General features: G+C 38.6%; 1 long non-coding RNA gene across 1 annotated transcript in view; it reads right to left on the bottom strand.

The window, feature by feature from the left end:
- The window catches only part of LOC141542735 (uncharacterized), a 69,474-nt gene extending 46,156 nt beyond the window's left edge, over positions 1-23,318 (bottom strand). The window contains exons 1-2 of the long non-coding RNA XR_012482243.1: positions 23,194-23,318; positions 19,199-19,417 (exon numbers count right to left, since the gene is read on the bottom strand). This is a non-coding gene — a long non-coding RNA (uncharacterized LOC141542735). The remainder of the gene's footprint in view (positions 1-19,198; positions 19,418-23,193) is intronic.
- Positions 23,319-23,848: the final 530 nt, after the last annotated feature.

Consider the following 23,848-nt stretch of genomic DNA (forward strand, 5'->3'; position numbering starts at 1 on the left):
TGTTTGGGGTGTTCAGGAGAACTAGCCCCTCTGGTGTGAGGGTTCGCCAAGCCTTTTCATGGCTATTCAGCCATCTTTGGTTGTACATCTGATTCACTTAACTCTCACCTGTGGCTCCACAAAGCCCTACACCCAGGTACCCCATTTTGACAGATGGGCTTCACCAAATTGAGGGGTAACCAACAAGGCTCAAACCCATTGGTGAAAAAACTCCAAGTATGGGAATACTTCCTCTAGTATTCAGCTTAGAACAGTGGTCATGAAGATGGCTACAGCAAGAGCTTGGTCAGACATGAAAGACCCCAAGGTCATTCCCAGCACCCAGGACCATCGCCAATCATTCTTGACTTTTGTTTGGCCAATGGACTTCCACGACTCAGGAAGAAAGAGTGAGGCTGGTGACTGTGCGACTCAGCCTTGCTGAAATCCATTCAATACCCCGAGATATCACTGGACATCTTCAAAAATGAAGGACAAGCAATAACCACAATGTCTAAAGGAAAGATATTTTTGAAGGGTTTTGAATTGTTTTAGAAGAGCTCTTTAAGGGAGCTTAAAGTTCCAAAAGGTAACAGTAAATCAAAGTATTGGAAGCATGGGTGATAGCCTGAGCAAATGCATGGTATAAGTAATGTGTAAAGCTAGTGAAAGTCCTCAGACTTAAATTAAATATGCCTTTTAATTGGTTTGGATTCTCTCTGAACTGCTACTCTGTAAATTCAGTCTCTTATTTGACAGTGAGAAAATTACTTGCAATTCTTCAATTCCCATGATGCTAGTTATGGTCCATGCAAATTACCACCCTTAGGATATTCAGTTACAAGACTGCAAGGTCAGGACATAGTTAGTGATATTTTGTCCTGAATTCCTACCTGTAACACAAATGCTAATCAACTTAGAATAATTGTAGCATTTGTTTAAATAGTACTTTGACAAAATACTTTACCTACAAACTTTACATATAAAGCACTTTTCATACAATCAATAGACAAGATTTATGAAGTATCTTCTATATATCAACTCTGAGGATAAAAGTACAAATGAGATAGTCCTTTTCTTCAAGAAGCTTTTGTTTTACCAGGAGCATACAATGTATATGCAGATTTTAAAATTTATAAGATACATCTAGTCTCTTCTTTTCATTTTATGGATGAGGAACTGAGACCAGAGATGCAACTTGCTTGGGGTTACAAAGCCAGTGAGTTTTGAAGGACGGATGTGAAACTAGGTTGTCATGACTCTAAATCTAGCACTCTGGCTACTGCACCACATTACCTTATAAAGTTCTAACCAGTTGAATTACAAATTCAGAGCATGAGCTAGCATGAAAAGGGAACTAGAACAAGTTTCAATATCAACCCTGACAAGAACCTATCCCCCTGTGTTATATGTTTTCCTCCCCACACTATCCTCCAAGCTTAAACCAGTGGTCCTGGGTGACCACTATTTTGGTCTTTTGTAAAAAGTGCAAGGAGATAAGAGAAAACTGTAGTTATATAATAGCTTCTGAGAAGTGAGCTAGGGGTGTGTTGGAACCAGCTCTAATCTGCTCCAAATTGTTCCATTTCCAATGTGATCATTTATACCTCTGATAACTCAAATGCTACAAATTAAGACGATTTATTGTTTTGCTAATTGTTTATATTTATGAAAGTGAGGGGTTTGGGACATTGATGCCTTGTGGATGGAATTGTGAAATGATGTAACCATTCTGGAGGGCAATTTGTAACTATGCCCAAAGGGCTATAAAACTGTGCATACCCTTTGACTTTGCAGTGCCATTACTGAGTCTGTATCCCAAGGAAATCATAAAGGAGACAAATGGATATACATGTGCAAAAATGTTTGTAGCAGTTCTTTTTGTGGCGGCAAAGAATTGGAAAATGAGTAGATAGATGCCCATCAATTGGGGAATGGCTGAACGAGTTGTGGTATATGAAGATAATGGAATATTATTGTTTTATAAAAAATGATGAACAAGCTGATTTTAGAAAGGCCTGGAAAGATTTATACAAACTTATGCTGAGTGAAACAAGTAGATCCAGGAATAAGTTGTACACAATAACAGCAACAATGTGTGATGATCAACTATGAAAGGCATGGTACTTCTCAGTACTTCAGTGATCCAAGGCAATCCCAATAGACTTTGGACAGAAAATGCCATCTGCATCCAGAAAAGGAACTAAGGAGACTGAATGTAAATCAACACATGTTATATTCACTTCTTTTTTCTATTTTTTTTTAAATCTCTGTCATGGTTTTTTCCTTTTGCTGTGATCTTTCTCTCCCAACATGGTATATTAAAAATAAACAAATTTACTAGAAAAAAAGATGATAGCACCACATACCAAGATAAAAGCAAAATGGGTCCAAGATTTAGCCATAAAGAATGAGATCATAAATAAATTAGAGGAACATAGGATAGTTTACCTCTCAGACTTGTGGAGGAGGAAGGAATTTGTGTCCAAAGGAGAAACAGAGATCATTACTCATCACAAAATAGAAAATTTTGATTACATCAAATTAAAAAGGTTTTGCACAAACAAAACTAATGCAAACAAGATTAGAAGGGAAGTAACAAATTGGAAAAACATTTTTCCAGTTAAAGGTTCTGATAAAGGCCTCATCTCCAAAATATATAGAGAACTGACTCTAATTTGGAAGAAATCAAGCCATTCTCCAATTGATAAATGGTCAAAGGATATGAACAGACAATTTTCAAATGATGAAATTAAAACTATTTCCACTCATATGAAAGAGTGTTCCAAATCACTACTGATCAGAGAAATGCAAATTAAGACAACTCTGAGATACCACTACACACCTGTCAGATTGGCTAAGATGACAGGAACAAATAATGATGAATGTTGGAGGGGCTGTGGGAAAACTGGGACACTGATGCATTGTTGGTGGAGTTGTGAAAGAATCCAACCATTCTGGAGAGCAAACTGGAATTATGCCCAAAAAGTTATCAAACTGTGCATACCCTTTGATCCGGCAGTGCTCCTACTGGGCTTATATCCCAAGGAAATACTAAAGAAGGGAAAGGGACCTGTATGTGCCAAAATGTTTGTGGCAGCCCTTTTTGTAGTGGCTAGAAACTGGAAAATGAATGGATGCCCATCAATTGGAGAATGGTTGGGTAAATTATGGTATATGAAGGTTATGGAATATTATTGTTCTGTAAGAAATGACCAGCAGGATGAATACAGAGAGGTTTGGAGAGACTTACATCAACTGATGCTGAGTGAAATGAGCAGAACCAGAAGATCACTGTACACTTCAACAACAATACTGTATGAGGATGTATTCTGATGGAAGTGGATATCTTCAACAAAGAGAAGAGATAATTCAGTTCCAATTGATGGACGGAATCAGTTACACCCAGAGAAGTAACACTGGGAAATGAGTGTAAACTGTTTTTGTTTTTCTTCCCAGGTTATTTTTTACCTTCTGAATCCAATTCTTCCTGTGCAACAAGAAATTCGGTTCTGCACATATATATTGTATCTAGGATATACTATAACACATTTAACATGTATGAGACTGCCTGCCATCTAGGGGAAGGGGTGGAGGGAAGAAGGGAAAATTCAGAATAGATGTGAGTGCAAGGGATAATGTTGTAAAAAATTACCTATGCATATGTACTGTCAAAAAAAAGTTATAATTATAAAATTAATTTTAAAAATGTAAAAAAATAAAAAACAAATAAACTGGTCATAGAAAAAAAGATGATAGTGAGTGGACGTATCTTAATAGTACAGATTAAAATTAAAAGAGTGTCATGGGTATGTTTTTCTTCCAGGAGAGCTAGTTGTTAAACATTTACCAGAACAACTCTGCGTTACCTAGAGAAAAGAGATGGGAGAGACTATAAGGATCTATTAATATTCCTTTTCCCAACCAACACTCAGTCCTTTATCCACCCACACTAGACCAAAGACAAATCAAGTAGTACTTTCTTATATACATAATATGTTCTCTTTTCAGAAAGGTGCTTTTGCTTTCAAAGTCAGGGCCTAAGAAGCTCTACAAAGCTTCCTAGCACAGGACCTTTACATTTTGGGAAGAAAATGGATAGAACAGTGATATGAGCACTGGATTTGGAGCCAGAGGAGCTGGGTTTGAATCCTGATTTGGCCATTTATTCCAAAGACAACTGTGGGAAATTGAGAAAGTACTTTAACTTTTCTAGGCCTCAGTTTACTCACCTGTAAAATGAAGGGAATTGTTCTAGATCACCTTTCAGGTCCCTTACAGTTCTAACTATCACTCCAGGGTCCAGCCTTAACATGATTAGCAAGTTAATAGCCTTCTGTCTTTACTTGGAAATCATATAAAATGGAATGTATTTTTTCCATTAATTACATGTTTCATAAAACTTACTGAACTGGTTTTCTCAAGATGTCATTAGGAATTATGTTGATCATAATTTAGGATATTACTGTCACCACAGTTTCAGACAAGCCAACTTCTTCTAATATCTACCCATAATATCTAAAACTGAAAGCAAACTGCATCATTTGAAACTTTTTTCATCCAGCCCACTTGCCTGCAAAGGTTTGCTTGTTTCCTTACTTTTTAAAAAATGAGGTGAAAGAGTTAGCAAAAATAGAGAACCATTGAAGCATTTTCAAAATTCATGTAACAGAAAGAAGCATAGACTGGTATGATGGTTTTGAAAATAATGTTGAATCTATTATATATGTTTTTTAAAAGCAAGTAGCGTTTTATACATATGAAAAATGAATAAATACTTTTATAGTGTTTAAGTTCAGAATAAAACAATAAAAAATGAAAATCATCTATTTGGTGGACCACACATTAAATACTTTACTCCTTGCATAGCTTTTTTATCTCATAAAGGTATTTCTTTTAATGACACAGATTTCAATTCATCTATGCCTGTCCATAATAGGGGATTCTAGATTCTAGAGGATTCTAGATTCTAGCGACAAGAATCCCCTATTATGGGGGTGGGGAAAGGGTATAACCAGCATGGTGGGGACTTTCCTCTAGTTCTCTTGATATTGCATGGAAACCAGTGGAACACCTTGACTTAACCATCTGTTATTTTTCACTTTTGATACATGACTGGCTCACCTTTTTTTCTGTTCATAAATCTCTCCAAGGACATCCTTTAAGCTGCTTCTCCTGCAGCCAAATTAAATAGCTAGCTGAATAATGTATTTTATTGGTACCTGATAAGAGATGATATACTCTCATTTCTCTATTTGTTTAAGTGTGCTTAGTAAGTAATTGTGCTGTATTAGGTCACAACCATCAATCAAAACACCAGAGCTTTTGCAACAAATACCTTAGAAATGCACCAGTGAGATCAGCTGGGCTGGCAAGGTGCCATACTATAGGAGACACACCCTTTCTCTAATAGCCTTTCCTCATTGGGAGGGGAATCTTGTCTGTGAATCCAAATCTCAAAAGAAAAAAAATCTTATGAAACTGTGGTGATACTAACATTACCCAAGAAGGGGAATTACATACCTAATAAGGATTCCAGTAAGAAAGGGGTGTATTAAGCCCAAGGAAAATTCCATTGATGGAGCCTTTGCCAACAAAGAAATTTGGAGTGGGGGGAGAAGGGAGACAGGTCTGGAGAGATTGGTGTTAGGTTCCTTTAGAAATCATTGTGGAATTCAAAATTTGCCAAAGGAACAATTGGAAGACACAAGGAAAAAGACTTCAGATTGGTTCAAAGAGATATGTTTAGCTCCCCCTCATTTCAATAGGATGAGTGTGAATAGGTTAAGCAGTCATTTTGATGGCAAAGGAAATTAAAGAAGGTTCAATCATTGCCTTTCAAGTTCACAAAATTTCAAGGTTGAAAAGGCCTTGGAGGTCAGAAAATTGAACTTCCTTACTTTACTTCAGAAGAAAACGAGAAACAGAAAAATCACACATAAACTGACAGCAGAGCTGATACAACAGAATGTTGTGTGTGACACAACAGATTGTCAGGTGAGTTAATTTTTCCTTAAACCAGTCTATCCTTCTAACAATGGATCTATTCTTCCCATTACTAAAGTCCTTCCTCTCCCATTCAATACTAACATCTCAAGAGAGAAACTTCCTCTTAGAAAGATAGAAGCTGTAGACTAGTTTGGAGCAGAGCCCTACCTATTATCACACTTTCCCCAGTCTGGGATGACTTAATCCTGGTTGTGCTCAGGGGCAGATAGAATAGATAGCCTGTCAAAGTCCATTCTAGCTTCAGAATCTAGTCAGCTACTCTCTTAATGGTGTCTACCCAGAACCTGCTCAGCAGACTCAGCAGGATGTCAGCCATTAGAGAGATAGGACCATTCAAGATAACCCTTCACCAATCACATGGAGACTTCTCCTCTGAGGGATGCTGGAAGGACATGCAAAAAATGTCATCAGGCTAGGTGATAAGGGTGAGGAAGGAGATAATCTCCTCTGTGGACAGGGATGGCCAATGTCAAAGGCTGCAGGAAAAGGCAAAAGACAGGTTCAAGACAAGAAAAGGATATAGCTTGTCTTGATATGGAAAAAGGAAATGCAAGAAGTTCCTAGGAATGGGGACTGGCCCTAGACAAATTGTAAAGGGAAGAGAAGTTTGTCCCACTTCTTTCCCTCCAGTTCCCTGAAGTTAAGAATCTTTTCCAGGTTCCAGAGCAGCAGGATATTGATTCCCAATAAAGTATTTGTCGATAAAAATTTAATTTTATACTCTAATAAAATATAAACTTCACGTGATGAGAGTTAAGTAAGGGGTACCTAGGTGAAATTAGGGTTAATTGAGATCTAGTGGCAGGTTTGGAGTACAGGGAGTCAAATAGAGCTTCCCTGCAACCCCTTTGGATTTGGTGCAAGGATACAGAGTTAAATGAGGTCTAGTAGTGGCACAGAGTCCCCTGTAAAGGAATTTACAGACCCAAAAACCTAGATTAATAAAAGAGGTTTATTTTGGGGTTTGAAAATAAGGTTAAAGGTAGAAAGACGCCAGGGCCAAGCTGGCGCCAGGCGGACAGGAACCCAAACATGACCAGAGTAAGGATGCCATGTTTGGAGCTCCTGCCAAGAGTGGGTTCCAGGATTTCCCTTTTTATAATGGGGATTTTGGAAATCTTGAAGGTGGGTGGAGACCCAGGTTGGCCCAGAATTAGAATTAGAATAGGATTCAATGGGTTTTTAGATAAAGGGGAAGCTGTTTGTGGGGGTTGGGGAAACCTGAGCAGATCATTAGAGTGGGTACTGGGACAGCCCAAGTTAGCTCAGATCCAATGGTGGCTGGGAGAGCCCCAGATATCTCCCATTGGGATTCATGAGAGGCTGGGAATTAGAAAGGAATCTTTAACCCATATCACACATATGTATAAAGTGACTCCTGCTTAGAGGGCAAGAACAAGATCCACCAGGCCCCAGTGCCTGAGAGGCCACAGAAGGTAGAAACTACCACAAAGCTTAATTTAACCATAGTTGCCTTTGGAGAAACACATTGCTATTACACTAGAAAAAAAGGAACAGATTGAAAAGTGGGGATTAATAATAAACATTCTAGAAAGGCATGATGTAAGAGAATGAACACCGGAACTTCAAGGCAGACCATCTGCCTCTTACTAGCTGAGAAACTTTGAAGGAGAAGGGAAGAACATTTATTGAGTGCCTTCTATGTGCCAAGCACTGTGCTAAGTGTGGAGGTAAGGGTGTCTCTGTTCTTAAGGAACTTCCAGGCTGAGGGAGGAGATTTTATTTATGGAAGAGAGTTGTCAAGCCAAGTGCTTTGCCTATAGTTACACAGCCTACTTTGTCAGAGAACAACGTAGTGTAGAAATACATTTGGAAGAATTGAATATATTTAACCTATATTAGATTATTTGCTGTCTAAGGAAAGAGGGGAGGAAAAGGCAGGGAGAAAAATTTGGAACACAAGGTTTTGCAAGGATGAATGTTGAAAGCTATCTTTGCATATATTTCGAAAAACAAAAAGCTATTATTATTTTTTTAAGAAGTACATTTTAAACCTAACAAACAAGTTAAAAGTGACAAACAAGACTGGCTTTTGGAGGAAACTGTAGCTTTCAATGAGTGCCTTCACAGCCATCCCGAAGCCTTAAGCGTGGGTATAGGAGAAAGAGCACTTTGTTATTCAGTCATGTCTAACTCTTTGTGACCCCATTTGGGGTTTTCTTGGCAGAGATTCAGGGATGGTATGCCATTTTCTTCTCCAGCTCGTTTTTTTATAGATGAGGAAACTGAGGCAAGCAGGGTCACACAGCTAGGATGTGCTTAGGCCAGATTTAAATTTATGAAATTTATGAATTTATGTCTTCCCAATTCCAAGTCCAGAGCTCTATCCACTGCACCATCTGACTGCTCAGAAAGGGTTCTAAGTTAAGATTAAAAACCTGAATCAAGGTTTTCTGGAGCCCTCCTGGCTCAGCACTTTTTAGCTTCTTACTTTACAGAAGCTGAAGGAAGGCTGCCATAGCGGAGCAGAGCATGCACAGGGAGGATCAGATTCCGCTTCCCTCTTTGCTGGGGCACCACAATAATATAACAATAGCAACAGCAACTAGCATTTCTGTAGCACTTTTAGGTAAGGTCTGCAGATCATTTTACAAATATTATTTACATTTGAGCCTCACAACTTTGTGAGGTAAAATACTATTATTATCCCCCTTTTGTAGATGAGGAAACTGAGGCTTCGGTAACCTGAGAGGTTAATTGCCCAGTCACCCAGAATCCCAGAAGGGGATCACTGTCTTGATTCTCCATTAAACTTCTAACCCAACAATGACGATAACAATTTCTTTTCCTCTGGGGCAGGAAAGCTGAGGTTGACTGAGTCACAGGGTGTTTGGAGCATCAGGGAGTAGGTGAAATGAGATAAAGGCTATAGGCAAATTTGATGTATTTCAGAATTTTACTATTTGTCACTCTTAGTTTAGTTAGTTTTCTACATACACTGGAACTCAAAATGTTGACTGATTGACTAAAGATGGGCTTGTTTTCCTGATTCCTAAGCCTAAGTTGAACAGCTGGGATAGAAGACGCCTTTGTTCTTTTCAGGCTGTTTATTGGGCTTAAGAGGGGTTGAACTAAGTAAGGTCTGACCAGTGACTGAATCTTTTTAGTGATCTTTTAATAGTTTATAGAGAGTTAAGTCCTGAATGTATATTATTAAAGTAATAGCTGGCTTTTATAGGTTCCTGTCTGCAAATGAATTGTTTTATGCAAAAAGACAGCCTCATCTTGGATGCTGCATTTCCTTCAAATGCCCGTATTTACACGCATTAGACCATAGATGTCCAATTTTCATTGCTCAATTCTGTGCCTAATTTTTTGTCCGTGTGCAAATCATCACAAGCGAGGGACTAGCCCACCATGGAGCCAGTAACTGGGTCAGGTCTGGGAAGGAAGATATGACTCAGGTCTGAGAAAAAACCACAACTTCCTGCTAGCAAAAAACATTGTGTGACTGTCTAGTTTTCAGATCACCTTCCTTAATGTTGAGGCCTCCCTGAGGGCGAGTTTACAAATCAGGCTCAGGTAATAGTAGTTTAAAAAAAATTTTTTTTTTTTTTTTTTTTTTTTTTATTAGGTCATGGAGGCTGAAACCCTTTCAGGGCAAATTAGAATCCTGTGAATCACAAGGGGCTGGCTGTTAGGGGATATGGACAACTGTAACTGCCTACCATTTGAGGTAAACAAACAGAAAATCTCTTCTGATGAGAATAATTCAGAAAAGCTTCATCTTAATGCTGATCTGTTGCATGTAGGTGGTAAAGTGGTTAGAGTGTCTAGTCTAGAGTCAGGAAACCCTGAATTCAAATGCAGCCTCAGAAACTTCCCAGCTGTGTGACCTTGGGCAAGTCACTTAACCTGTTTTGCCTCAGTTTCCTCATCTGTAAAATTAACTGACAAAGGAAATGGAAAACTGCTCCAGTGTCTTTGCCCTGAAAACCACAAATGAGTCACAAACAGTCAGACATGACTAAAAATGACTGGACTCAGAGGGAGTCCATGCAGGTCTCAGAAGGAGGGAGCTGACACTTCTTTATATTCTGTAGTTTTGTGGCAAGCTTTGGGGATACAATTTTTTTTTAATTGTATAAATATTTTTATATACATTGGATTTATCATATATTTTCACATATTTAACATGTAATTACCGGTCACCCAGGCTCGGAGGTGGAAGGAAGGAGGGGGAATGTTGGAACAGGAGGTTTCACAAGGCTCAGTGTTGAAAACTTGCCCCTTCATGTTTTCTAAACAAAAAAGGGTTCCTAAAAATATATTTTTTAAAATAATTTTTATTATATATTTTTTTATAACATTATCCCTTGTATTCATTTTTCCAAATTATCCCTCCCTCCCTCTACTCCCTCCCCCCGACGACAGGCAATACCATACATTTTACATGTGTTACAATATAGTCTAAGTACAATACATGTGTGTGAATATCATTTTCTTGTTGCACAATAAACATTAGAATCCGAAGGTACATGCAACCTGGGCAGACAGATATTAGTGCTAACAATTTACATTCACTTCCCAGTGTTTCTTCTCTGGGTGCAGCTACCTCTGTCCATCATTGATCAACTGGAAGTGAGTTGGATCTTCTTTATGTTGAAGATATCCACTTCCATCAGAATACATCCTCATACAGTATTGTTGTTGAAGTGTACAGTGATCTTCTGGTTCTGTTCTTTTCACTCAGCATCAGTTGATTTAAGTCTCTCCAGGCCTCTCTGTATTCCTCCTGCTGGTCATTTCTTACAGAGCAATAATATTCCATACCCTTCATATACCACAATTTACCCAACCATTCTCCAACTGATGGACATCCATTCATCTTCCAGTTTCTAGCTACAACAAAAAGAGCTGCCACAAACATTTTGGCACATATATGACTCTTTCCGCTCTTTAGTATTTCTTTGGGATATAATCCCAGTAGTAGCGCTGCTGGGTCAAAGGGTATGCACAGTTTGATAACTTTTTGGGCATAATTCCAGATTGCTCTCCAGAATGGCTGGATTCTTTCACAACTCCACCAACAATGCATCAGTGTCCCAGTTTTCCCACATCCCCTCCAAAATTCATCATTATTTGTTCCTGTCATCGTAGCCAATCTGACAGGTGTGTAGTGGTATCTCAGAGTTGTCTTAATTTGCATTTCTCTGATCAGTAGTGATTTGGAACACTCTTTCATGTGAGTGGATATAGTTTCAATTTCTTCATCTGAGAATCATCTGTTCATATCCTTTGACCATTTGTCAATTGGAGAATGGTTCGGTTTCTTCTAAATTAGGGTCAGTTCTCTATATATTTTGGAAATGAGACCTTTGTCAGAACCTTTGCTTTTAAAAATATTTTCCCAGTTTGTTACTTCCCTTCTAATCTTGTTTGCATTAGTATTATTTGTACAGAAACTTTTTAGTTTGATGTAATCAAAATCTTCTATTTTGTGATTAATAATGATCTCTAGTTCTCCTCTGGTCATAAATTCCTTCCTCCTCCACAGGTCTGAGAGGTAGACTATCCTCTGTTCCTCTAATCTATTTATTATCTCCCTCTTTATGCCTAAATCATGGACCCATTTTGATCTTATCTTAGTATATGGTGTTAAGTGTGGATCCATATCTAATTTCTGCCATATTAATTTCCAGTTTTCCCAACAGTTTTTTCCAAATAATGAATTTTTATCCCTAATGTTGGTATCTTTGGGTTTGTCAAAGATTAGATTGCTATAGATGTACCCTTTTTTGTCCTTTGTATCTAATCTGTTCCACTGATATACTGGTCTATTTCTTAGCCAATACCAAATGGTTTTGGTGACTGCTGCTATATAATATAGCTTTAGATCAGGTACACTTAGACCACCTTCCTCTGAGTTTTTTTTCATTAGATCCCTTGCAATTCTCGACCTTTTATTCTTCCATATGAATTTTGTTGTTATTTTTTCCAGGTCATTGAAATAGTTTCTTGGGAGTCTGATTGGTATAGCACTAAATAAATAGATTAGTTTGGGGAGTATTGTCATCTTTATTATATTCGCTCGGCCTATCCAAGAGCACTGAATGTCTTTCCAATTATTTAAATCTGACTTTATTTTTGTGGCAAGTGTTTTGTAATTTTTCTCATATAATTCCTGACTATTCTTTGGTAGATGGATTCCCAAATATTTTATACTCTCAACATTTGTTTGGAATGGAATTTCTCTTTGTATCTCTTGCTGTTGCATTTTCTTAGTGATATATAAAAATGCTGAGGATTTATGTGGATTTATTTTGTATCCTGCCACTTTGCTGAAATTTTGAATTATTTCTAGTAGCTTTTTAGCAGAGTCTTTGGGGTTCTCTAAGTATACCATCATGTCATCTGCAAAAAGTGATAGTTTGATTTCCTCATTTCCTACTCTAATTCCTTGAATCTCTTTCTCGGCTCTTATTGCCGAGGCTAGCGTTTCTAGTACTATATTGAATAGTAATGGTGATAGTGCGCAACCTTGTTTCACTCCTGATCTTACTGGGAAAGGTTGTAGTTTATTTCTATTGCATATTATGCTTACTGATGGTCTTAAATATATGCTCCTGATTATTCTAAGGAATAGTCCATTTATTCCTATACTCTCAAGAGTTTTTAGTAGGAATGGATGTTGGATTTTGTCAAATGCTTTTTCTGCATCTATTGAGATGATCATATGGTTCTTATTAATTTGATTATTAATATGGTCAATTATATTAATAGTTTTCCTAATATTAAACCAGCCCTGCATTCCTGGAATAAATCCTACTTGATCATAGTGTATTATCCTGGAGATGATTTTCTGAAGTCTTTTTGCTAATATCTTATTTAAGATTTTAGCATCAATATTCATTAAGGAAATTGGTCTATAATTTTCTTTCTCAGTTTTCGCTCTACCTGGTTTAGGTATCAGTACCATGTCTGTGTCATAAAAGGAGTTTGGTAGGACTCCTTCGTCCCCTATTTTTTCAAATAATTTATATAACATTGGGGCTAATTGTTCTTTAAATGTTTGGTAGAATTCACATGTGAATCCATCTGGTCCTGGGGATTTTTTCCTGGGGAGTTGATTAATAGCTTGTTCTATTTCTTTTTCTGAAATGGGACTATTTAAGCAATTTATTTCCTCCTCTGTTAATCTAGGGAACCTATATTTTTGGAGGAAGTCATCCATTTCACTTAAGTTATCAAATTTATTGGCATAAAGTTGGGCAAAGTAACTCCTTATTATTTCTCTAATTTCCTCTTCATTGGTGGAAAGATCCCCCTTTTCATTTGTAAGACTAACAATTTGATTTTCCTCTTTCTTTTTTCTGATCAGATTTACCAAAGGTTTATCTATTTTATTGGCTTTTTCATAAAACCAACTCTTGGTTTTATTTATTAATTCAATAGTTTTTTTACTTTCAATATTATTGATTTCTCCTTTTAATTTTTGTATTTCAAGTTTAATATTTGGTTGGGGGTTGGGGATACAATTTGATCCAATATTAATTACTTAATACTAATGGATCCATTCTAACTATTTGACCTTGACAATCAATCATTTATGCTAGGTATTGGAGATATATCAGGGAAAAACATTCTCTGACCTTAAGGAGCATGGCCAGGCTGGGCTGGTTCCACTAAAGGAAGCACTTCTCTGGAGGCCTCTGGAGCATGTGCAGGTAACGTAAAATGAAAATCTCTTCATCTCCTCACTTGGCCAAGTCAACTCTTGAGCATGGACTCCATGACCTGAATCCGTGAAGAGGAAAAGAGACTTTCATCTGTTCTCTCTCCTTTACCCTTGGCTCCAAGAAAGAGAGCTGGTAGTGTTTGTTTTGTTCTGTGTCATTTGTCTTCAGTTCCTGGTTCCAGAAGTGATCTCCACAAGACTAGCAGTTTGAGCTGTGGTGACTTGGGGTTGAAGGAGCAGCCACACAGAAAGCTGACAATGGAAGTCCTGAGAATCCAGTGTTCCTGAGAATCCAGCCTGAAGGACTTCTGGACCTGAAACTGGCACTGTGCTACAAGAACTGAGCTCAGCTAGCAATCTAATCCCTCTACTTTCCAAGAACTAAAATATAAAGGGGAAGATTATGCCTTCCACATGTAGTAGGGAGGGAATAAATTTTTATATTTATGATTATATTGAATTGAATAAATTTTTCTTTGTAAAAGCACCCAAGAACAGCTAGGTGGCACAGTGGATAGAACACCAGCCCTGGAGTCAGGAGGACCTGATTTCAAAGCCAGTTTCAGACATTTACTAACAGTGTAGCTGGGCCCCATTATCTCACACCCTCCCCCCCCCAAAAAAAAACAACAATTAACAAATCCAACTGTTTAGTGGCAAAATGGAACTGGGTAGGTTTAGGGTACAAGGGACCTACCTCCCTACAAATGAGGGAACAATATTGGTGGGGGCTCTACTATGTGCAGAGAGCTTAAGTTCCCAATGTCCTTAAGGGTATTAGAGAACTCCTGGGAAGGAGTGTAGAATTTAAGCTTATCTAGTCTTCCACACAATGGGTTGTTTATATTGCACATAATAAATGCAAAATTAATATGTGGTAATTAAAAAGGAAGTTTATCATTCTCTATAGGTCTCATTTTTCTTGTAAATGAATGGGTTGAACTGGATAGATACATGGCCACTGAGGTCCCTTCTAACTCTTGACATTAGGCATGGAGCGTAAAAATAATAATTCTTAGAGACAAAACTAGAAAGTGTAGACCCAGTTTTTGTAAGACCTTCAATGCTAGGCCAGGGAGTTTGAACTTGAGCCAGGAGGTGATAGGTTAACAGTCACCTCTTGGAAGGCAAGGCAAAGTAATGAAAACATCTTCTCAAGAAGTCAGAGGACCCAGGTTCAAAGTCCACCTTCAACACTTACTGTGTCTGTGTACTTCGGCAAACATTTGTGTAGTTGGATAATTTCAGACATGTCTGACTCTTAGTGAACCCATTTGAGTTTTCTTTGCAAAGATAATGGAGTGGTTTGCCATTTTCTTCTCCAGCTCATTTTACAGATAAGGAAATGCAGAGAAACAGGATTAAATGACATGTCCAAGGTCTCATAGCTAGGAGGTATCAGAGACCAGAGTGGAACTAATGATAAGGAGTCTTCCTAATTCCAAATCCCTCAAACATTAAGTATTTAAACTTGCTCATCTGTAAAATGAGGAGGCATGGAGGCCCCTTTCAGCCCTTGATCTAAGGATCTTATTTTTCCATTCTGCCCCAATTCAGTCTTGCACATAGTGGCATATTGTAATCACAGCCAAAAAACCTGCAGGGAAATTACATTCTGTTCTGCCCAGGCAGCTTTAAAGGCACATAAGTCTCCTATTAAAACCCAAGGAGTTCTTTTAACAATGTATAGATGATCAACAAATCTTACACTTAATGTGAGTTCCTCTTTATTACTTACAGCCAGACCTTCATCAGCAATTATGCTGAATGTCTCACTTTCATTAACTTGATCTATGATTGACTTGAAAAAAAAATTCTCATCCAGGGGTCCATGAGGAATATTAGTTAATTCTATAGAGCTTTTGATCGATAGGTAGCATTACATGAAGCACTTGCAAAAAGTCTTAGCAGCATTTTGCCTTTGGTACGTTCTCCAAGTCCTAGCACCACTGACATTCCCAGGTTTCCCAGAGGGCAAAATGAAAAGATCCTTTATTTTTGAAGGTGGACTTTTTTTGAATGTGAATTGTTCACTCCTTGAGAGAAGGCACTTTATCATTTCACTGATTGTCTCCCTAACTCCTAACATATAATATGTACTTAATAAATGTATTCTTGAACTGAATTTATGTACTTCCTGATTTCTGCTTTAAGTATTTACACTCTGGGCAACCAAAAACCAAGTCAGAGTAGAAAGGTCAGCTAGTGTTTTAATCATCTTGACAAGGGGAGTCCCAAAATTCTCTCTCACTTTCTCTCTCTCAGATTTTGGGGGGAAAGCTTGGGAAACTCCCTCAGGGAAGCTCTCTCCTGAGAAAATCTCCCCAGGGAATCAAGATAAAGTGGTTTTATTCTGTTATCTGGGTGGGACTAGTTGAGTCCAAGACTACTCCTACTTAGCCCAAGCTAGAGATGAGATTTCTATCCAACTCTATTGAGTTGGAGATTAGCCCAGAAATATTCATTCAATTACAAGATTCTCTATTCTGATTCCAGCTCAAAGTGCTCCCAGACACTACCAAGAACTTCCCATAAAACAAGTTTCCTTCAATTCAATCCCTTGCAGAGGACCTAACATGCCATGCCAAGGAATCTCTCTCTCTCTCCTTGACATAGCTTCAACCCTCTGCCTGCTGAAATGACATTCTCTCTCAGTGTTACCCCCTCTTTGTCTCTCTTTCCCTAACAAGACCTTAGTCACATCTCTGTGGGAATTTCTCTGCTAGAAACCTTCTCTGCTAGAGCTTTAATAATAAACTTCTTTTGTCAGTTTAACTTTTTGGGGTTAGTAAATTCATTTATGAAGGACCTGCGCCTCCAGAAGGGGGTTCCCACAACTCCCTTCCCTTGCCGAACCTCATCAATCTGTGGCAAGAAGTTTATTCAATTCAATATTTAATAATAAATTACATGACTATAATTCTTTAACATTTTCAAATTCTCATAAAAACAGTGATATTAGCAAGTACAAATGTTATTGTCACCATTTAACAGAGGAGAAAATTGAGGTACCCAGAATTAAAAGGAATTGCCCATTAGCTGGTATCTAAGGAGGGATTTGGACCCACCCACCTAACCTAATTCCATCACTGTGGCTTTTTTGCTGTCTCTCAATGATTTGCTTCCTTTGATCAAAAGTTGATTAAAACAGCCTTGAGGGACAACTAGATCTCTCAGTGGATAGAGCACTGGTCTTTGAATCAAGAAAACCTGAGTTCACATGTGACCTCCATCATTTGACATTTACTAGCTGTGTGACTCTAGGTTAAGTCACTTAACCCCAGTTATGAAAGAAAGAAAGAAACCAGCCTTGAAGCCAGAAAAAACTAGATTCAAGTTCTGTGTCTGCAATATACAGACCATGTGACCCTGGACAAGAACTTAAAAGTTTCAATGATCTAGGCAATCATGGGCTATGAGTTGCAGAGAAGATATCAAGCTGTTTTGGCAGAGGAAGTTTCTTTTCTATATCAGTACCATGATTTCCTGTCCCTACTTCATCCAAAGCACTAGAGATATGAGAATAAATAAGATACATCTTGAGGAGTTTGTAATCTAATCTGTTTTAGTAATGGTTAAGCAAAAGGAGCTGGAAAATATTGAAAGCAATTTTCCTTTCATTATTATAAAGAAATTGACTACAGCTCAGTGCAGCATGGGGATCCTAAGAATAACTGGAATTTTAACCTACAATACCTGGGGATAGAATTGGGAGTGGGGGTAGAGGTAGAAAAAACTAGTTGATTTTGCAAATTAATGCACTAATTATGGAAGGAAGTTAGGGCACTTCCAAATCAACTGAGGTAAATGACCTTTGAGAGAAGGCTCTCAGTGATGCAAATATCCTATCATTTGCAATAAATCTTGAACCTGGAGAAGGGTCCTGAACAGCTTTACTGAACCCAGACAACTTCATTTTCATGGTTTTGGAAGACAGAAAAAGGAAGCAGCATTTAGCACTTACTTGCACTGCTGAAATTCTTGTATTCTACTTAGCACTAGGGTGAGCTCATTACCATTAGAAAATGGTTTTGATTATCCTGAAAGAAGCTTTTCAATTTGAAGGGACTAATGGGGAGGCAGGTAGAGCTGCATCTAGCTCCAATTTGGAGGTAATATGATGAGGAGGAGGGGACAGGTGAAGCTACATTTAGCTCCCAGCAACAAAATCAAATTCTCCCAAATGAGTGTGCTTCCAAAAGCTATTTGCCTTAATTGTATAGAGTTGGGGGGTTATGAAGCCTTTCTCCTTGTCTGATGGGTAATGCAATGTCTGTACCTTACTGATGAAGAATAATATTTGTAAAACACTTAGCCTAGTCCCTGGCACTTGGCACAGATCTGGATCCGCATTGGTGACACGGTCTGATCTGTATTTTAGGAAAAATTATTTTGGTGGCCCATGGAGGATGGATTGGAGTGGGGAGAGGTGGGAGGCGGGGAGACCAATTAGGAAGTTCCCACAATAGAACACATGAGAGGCAATAAGGTCCTGAAATAATGAGACAGTTGTATGAATGGAAAGAAGAAGGGGCAAATGCGAGATGGATTGTAGAGTTAGAAATGATGAGATGTGGCAACTGGTTGACTTCGTGGGGTGTGTGAGAGCTAGGGGTTCCCAGATGACACTGAGGTTGCAAAGCTAGGTCATGAGAAGGATGCTGACATCCTTGATAATAAGGAGGAAATTTGGAAAGAGTTACTGATCTGCCTTGATGAAAAGAAATCTCTACATCAGGTATTCCCTACAGCAGTGAGATCATAAACCTGGACAGAAACCTGCAGTGGACTGCCAGGCTGCTTCTAATTCCCTGCAGGATGTAATCAATTACAGGGCAGCATTGACCTTGCCCCACTGCAGTCCTTCATCTATCACTTCATGTACTGGGCACTCATTCGGATAATTATGTGTGTGATTCAAGCACATCTAAACTAAGTGACCAAGAGTCTCTGCCTCAATCAGGCTTCTCTGACCTCCAGCTCCTAGCAAGCCTAAGTTTTGTGCCACCCAGAAGAGGGTATAAAATAAAGCAAGGGGCCCAGTGCTCTTTCTCTAGGATAAGAGTTCCTCTCTAAGATCTAATTCAGTTCCAGTTGATCAATGATGGACAGAATCAGCTACACCCAGAGAAGGAACACTGGGAAATGAGTGTAAACTGTTTGCACTTTTGTTTTTCTTCCCAGCTTATTTTTATCTCCTGAATCCAATTCTTCCTGTGCAACAAGAAATTCGGTTCTGCAAACATATATTGTATCTAGGATATACTATAACACATTTAACATGTGTGGGACTGCCTGTCATCTAGGAGAGGGGGTGGAGGGAAGGAGGGGAAAATTCGGAACAGAAGTAGTTGCAAGGAATAATGTTGTAAAAAATTACCCATGCATATGTACTGTCAAAAAAAATTATAATTATAAAATTAAAAAAAAAAAAAAAAAAAGAATTCCTCTCTAGCCGCTGCAACTATTTCTGGATAGGAGGAGAGAAAGCCCAAGCTTCAGTGTCCCTACCTGTTAAATGAAGATATAGGAAGACATGCTCTTCAAGGTCCCTTCTGGCTCTAAAAGGCTTTAACCCTGATTTTCTGAACTGCAGATTTTTTTTTCTGGACAAGGACCTGTGGACTTCTTCCCAGTCCTGCTAGACTCAATCCCTTGGCTGTTTAGAGTGTCTGTATCTTTCTTATCTGACTGAATTCCTCTTCTGGTCTTCCTTGTTCTTCCTTGTACCTACATTGAAGAAATAAGGAAATGTCAGGACAAAATAAGAATTCAGCGCGAATTCTTAGGTGTTCCAGTGGATAAATCACTAGACATGGAAAAGATAAAAACTGGTTCAAATTCTATCTTAGACATCAGCTGCATGCACCTGGGAAGCCTTGTCACATCTCTGAGCCTATTTTCCCATTTGCAAAATGTGGATAACAACTTCTACCTCAAAGTGTTGTAGTCAAGATCAAACAAGCTAATATTTGTAAAATGCTTTCAAACCTTTAAAGAGATTCTTGTTAGCTCTATCATTTTTGTAATTTACATGCTACCTTAATCCAGAGGAACACAAGGAAATTTCCCAAGAGCTTTGTATCTAAACTAATAGGTACCCTCTTAAATAGCAAAAGCAGTCTTTATTCTCTATTTCAAAATATAAGTCCTTCCCCTGTTTCAATCATTAGCTGAATACTAGGGAAGTTACAGCCTATTCTTTTTGTCTAATTCCCACAGCTGATTACATCTCCAATTGGAGATCATCTTATTTGGTCATAGTTCCCAGTGAGTGACTATATCGGCAGGTTCATTTCCTTTGATCCACATCAGATTTCAGTTCTTAGGTTTCAGTTTCATTTTTCTGAATTTTCACATAATTCTGTAGAAACTAAACTCTCATTCAGTTCTCACAGTATTCAATTGATTAGTTAATAGCCATTTACTTAGTGGTTACTACATGTTAAGAAACCATGCCAGAAGTTATAAAGATAAAAATAAAACAATCCCTGCCTTCAAGGAGATTATACTCCATTAGGAGAGAGAACCTGTAGGAGGTTCAGGATTATTATTATTATTATTATTATTATTATTATTTTTGAATATGTATTGTTGCTTTGGTTAACAAAATAAGTACAAAATAAGTAAGGAGGAAAGCACAAGCAGCTGGGTGAATTGAGAAAGGTTTCATGTAGAAAGTGGCACTTGATTTAAAACTTGAGGACAACAAAGATTCTAAGTCAGAAAGGAGGAGAGAGAGCATTCCAGATATGGGAAACAGCTGAGGCAAAAGCCTGGCGATGGGAAAAGGAATATCTTTTATTCAGGAAGGAAGGAAGGTCTTTCTTAAGTGTTTACAATGTGTCGGGTACTGCACTAAGCATGGAAGATACAAATGGAGACAAAGTTAAAGACAGTGGAGGCTGGTGTTTTGCAACAAGACTGATCAGATTTCTGGGGATGAGCTCTCATTCCTACAAACCTGGGTGAGGAAAGGTTTTAAATGACCAAGGAGTTTGGATTTCGTCTCAGACACAAAATGGAGCTTGCAACTTCCCAGGAAACCAGTATCTGGCAGGCTGGGGCTCAGGTTCCCTACGGTTATCTGTCTAAGGCCTTTTCCAAATTGAACCTTAGAGATTCAGTGCTCTTTTCCAATCAGTCCCTTTGTGACTAATGAGAATAAGATTTTCCCCCCCATTGCTGAATGTTCCTTCTTATTTCAAAATATTATTTGCATGAACAGGAGATTACTTAATATGACCAATTGTTTTGTTGAAGATATAAATAATGAAAACTGTATCTTAAGTCATTTGACAGTTTAAAATTTGTTTTACAATCCAATAAAACTTGACCTTGTACAACCCATTCAGAAAATTGAGTTATAAAGTTAAATGAGACTTGTTCTCCACTGAAGTCAAACTAGGCTTCCTCCCGCTATGAGGTTGACCTTGGGCTCTCTGAAACCATTCTGTCAGAGTCTAACTCTGACCCGTCCTACCAAACTGTAAAAATTAACAGTCCCAGCCTGGTGCTGGACTGTCTGAGAAAAAGCTTAAATTAGGGAGGCTCATTCCCAGAAATCTGATCCCTAAGTGTTTAATTTGTTTTAACTATAGCAACTTATACTGTCTATTTATAAAGGCCATGTTAATCAAATAATAATTTGTATCGGTTAAATACTATGTCATTCAGTAAGTTGTTATTAGCTGCCTACTATGTGCCAGGCATTAGGCTGTTCTGGGGATACAAAGAATGGAAAAATATAGTCTCCTCTCTCAAGAAGCTCCCATTAGAGATGACTGACATCCAGACAAGCTACAGACAGGCTAAACTGGGGATAAACTGAGGAAAGAAAGCCACTAGAAGTCAGAGAGATGAGAAAGATTTCTCCTGACCTAGAAGGAGGGATTCGGGTTTTGATTTGAAGAAAATAAGGAGGCAGAGGTGAGGAGGGAAGCAATTCCAGGGCTGGCAGGGACAGCCAGTGAAAAGGCCCAGAGTCTGGGGAAGAAGAGTTTTGGGGGAGGAACTGAAAGGAGGCCTGAGTCCTTGGATCTCAGAGGTATGGGTGGAAGTGAGATGTGGGAATAGTGAAAAGGGAAGAAGGGCCAAAATAATGGTACCTGCTCCCCATTGGGGGATTTTACAGACTAGCCAGGAGGGAACAAACATTTAGTAAGAGCCTACTATGTGGGGCAGCTAGGTGGTGCAGTGGATAGAGCCCCAGCCCTGAAGCCGGAGGACCCGAATTCAAATGTGGTCTCAGACACTTAACACCTCCTGGCTGTGTGACCCTGGGCAAGTTACTTAACCCTGATTGCTTCAGCCAAAAACAAACAAACAAAACAAAAAACCCTACTATGTGCCAGGCATTATACTAAGCACTTTGCAAATATTATCTCATTTAACCTTCAAATGGCTCTGGGAGGTGGGTGCTATGATCCGCACTTTATAGTTCAGGAAACTGAAACAAAGATAGGTTAAGTGACCTGGAAGTACACAGCAACTAAGTGTCTAAGGAATTTGGCTTTCCTTGCCTCTTATTCAGCAACGTGAAGTGGATAGAGTGCCAGGCCTGGAAGAGGATCTGAGTTCAAATCCAGACTCAAACAATTACTAGCTGGGTGGTCCTAAGCAACTCACTTAAACCTGTTTGCCTCTGTTTTCTCATCTGTAAAATGAGTTGAAAAAGGCAAACCATTTCAGTAGCTTTCCAAGAAAATCCTAAATGAGGTCACAAAGAGTCAGATATGACTGAAACAAATAAGTAACAAAAAAATGGCTTGTACTCAGAGGACCTAGGATCAAATCTCATCTCTGACCTACTGCCTGAGTGACCTTAGCAGCCTTCCAACCTGGATTCTCCCATATAAGCTACATTGTCCTCTTAAAGAAACCTCTGCCCTCAGGTCCTCCTCTCCTGATTAATGAGTCCCTCTCAGGGACCACCATTTTGGAAAGATTCCAGTCATGTTTTACCTTGTTCACATATGGACTCTTCCAACATCCCTTCTTCCTCCTCCTCCTCTTCCTCTGCTGTACCACCCTTATGCCACTCCCCTATTATTCCCCAGCTCTGTCATAAGAATATAAGCTCCTTGAGAGCACAGATTATTTTATTTATAACTTCCTAGTTTAGAACAGATAGATTTATTTATCTATCCTCACTTGACAAATGAGGAAACTGAGTCACAGGGAAGTTAATTCAACTGGCTTGGGTTAAACTGAAACTGAGGCTAAATAAAGAGATGATTTTATACTCTGAAATGCAGAATCTCTTTCCTCTAAGATATTGGGTGATTGATTCAGCATTTGGAGGATATACTCAAAAGGCCTGAACATTACTGCTACTGAATTTTCTTATCTTCTTTAAACATTTTTTCATTGATTTTTTTCTAAACAAAATTATAAAACAAGCAAAATAAGCAATCAGTAACAACCACCACAACCAAAACAACAACAAAAACAACAACAAAACCAACCCAAACTTATAAAGATAAAACAATCCAATAATAACTCACTTGCATATGGTGCTCTAAAGATTTCAAAGATCTTTGCAAATACTAGCTCATTTGATGCTCATAATAACCCTGCGTTACCACCTTTTTTCCTACTCACTGCCTCCACGAAGATGATCTGGGAATCTAAAATCTGAAACTCCACCCCCTAAGTTAAAGGAAATCATAACAAGCTCTCCTAACAAGCATATAAATTCACAAGGTTTAAAATAGAAACGGCATTATTTATAAGCTACTGGAAACTGATAGGACTCTCACATCAACTTCTACAAAGTAGTGATCCCTCCTACTGAATAAGTTTTTCCCCCACCTCCAAGACCTGGGGAGTCACTATGATCTTCATTGCTGCTTTGGTGAAGATTTCACTTGGGGGCAGTCAGAATCTCCCTCCCCCCCAACACACACACACACATACACACACTCTATGGCTCCCTTTATGGTTGCTTTATGTGAGACATGTTGCTTGCTTCTAGTAGCTCTTACCATCTGCCGCTCTCAGCAGGTGTTGGGGGTCATTGCCCCTTCTCAAGGCTCCCATCTGCTGTCTTTCTCTATCTCTTAACATGTGGTGGCTGTCTCCCTGCCAGGACTGCCCTTCTTAGCCCCCTCCTCCCTGCTGCTCAGATCTCATTCTACCCCCTTTTCTCTGTGCCCATCT

This window comes from Sminthopsis crassicaudata, chromosome 5 (genome assembly GCF_048593235.1).
Source record: "Sminthopsis crassicaudata isolate SCR6 chromosome 5, ASM4859323v1, whole genome shotgun sequence".
NCBI lineage: Eukaryota > Metazoa > Chordata > Mammalia > Dasyuromorphia > Dasyuridae > Sminthopsis > Sminthopsis crassicaudata.